This window comes from Symphalangus syndactylus, chromosome 21 (genome assembly GCF_028878055.3).
Source record: "Symphalangus syndactylus isolate Jambi chromosome 21, NHGRI_mSymSyn1-v2.1_pri, whole genome shotgun sequence".
In the NCBI taxonomy this organism is placed as follows: Eukaryota; Metazoa; Chordata; class Mammalia; order Primates; family Hylobatidae; genus Symphalangus; species Symphalangus syndactylus.
Window position 1 is genome coordinate 22,888,099 of NC_072443.2, and position 911 is coordinate 22,889,009.

General features: G+C 41.2%; 1 non-coding gene across 1 annotated transcript; it reads left to right on the forward strand.

The window, feature by feature from the left end:
• The first annotated feature begins 259 nt into the window (after nt 1-259).
• LOC129471744 (U7 small nuclear RNA) lies at nt 260-324 on the forward strand. Its single transcript, XR_008653707.1, has one exon. It is a non-coding gene; the product is annotated as a U7 small nuclear RNA (small nuclear RNA).
• Nucleotides 325-911: the final 587 nt, after the last annotated feature.

Below are 911 nucleotides of genomic sequence, written 5' to 3' on the forward strand. Positions count from 1 at the left end.
AAAGCCCTAGGGTCAGATGTGTTTCAGAGCTCATAACTTTTCTGATTCTAGAAAAGTACTACAGTGCTTATACTCAGGACTAGCTACATAATTTACAGGGCTCTGTGGTGGGGGTGGGGAAAGCAAGGTGTCTTGTTAAAAAATTATTAAGGATTTCATGATGCCACAGCAGAGCTTTTAGCCAAGTGCAGGGTCATTGTTAAGTGTAGGGCCCTGTGTGACTGCCCTGTTGTTTACATACTAGCTCAATATATACCCACAGTGTTACAGATCTTTTAGAATTTGTCTAGTACGTTTTCCAGTTTTCACCAGGAATCTGCCTCCCCACCCCCCACGAAAAAAGTGAATAAAAATAAGGGAAAAAGAAAACAAATAAATAAAATATATGTATACCCACAGCAAGGTCTGAGGACAGTATTCAAACACATTAACACTTCCCTAGGAAAATGTTTGAATACTCGCACTAAGTGGAGTACATAAAGACTGTAAATATCTTCCTGTCAGTTTAGGTCAGATTTACCACCAAATGCGTTTACCACAAACTTAGGAAAACCTTGCAGTTTTCAGAGCATTTTGGATCTGGAATTTCACATAAGGGATTGTAGTGGGGTTTACATCGTGTTTTCCAGGCTAGCCACACATTGGGGGTTTATGTAAAAGACCTGAAGGTCAATCTGAGAATATTGAAGCCAAGGGCAATTGGGTTCCAATCCTGTTTTGAAACATAGTAGTTGTGAGACTTTAGGCAAGACAGCTTGGAGGCAGGGTTATAATGTGGTTTCGTAGGATCCTTGGCTGAAGGGATGGGAGGGAAATCACAGCCTTCATTTATCGGTGGATGGATGGGCAGCAAGCTTCTAACGACAATAAACATAAGCAAACAATGCCCACAACCTCAAAAAAGCGAACCC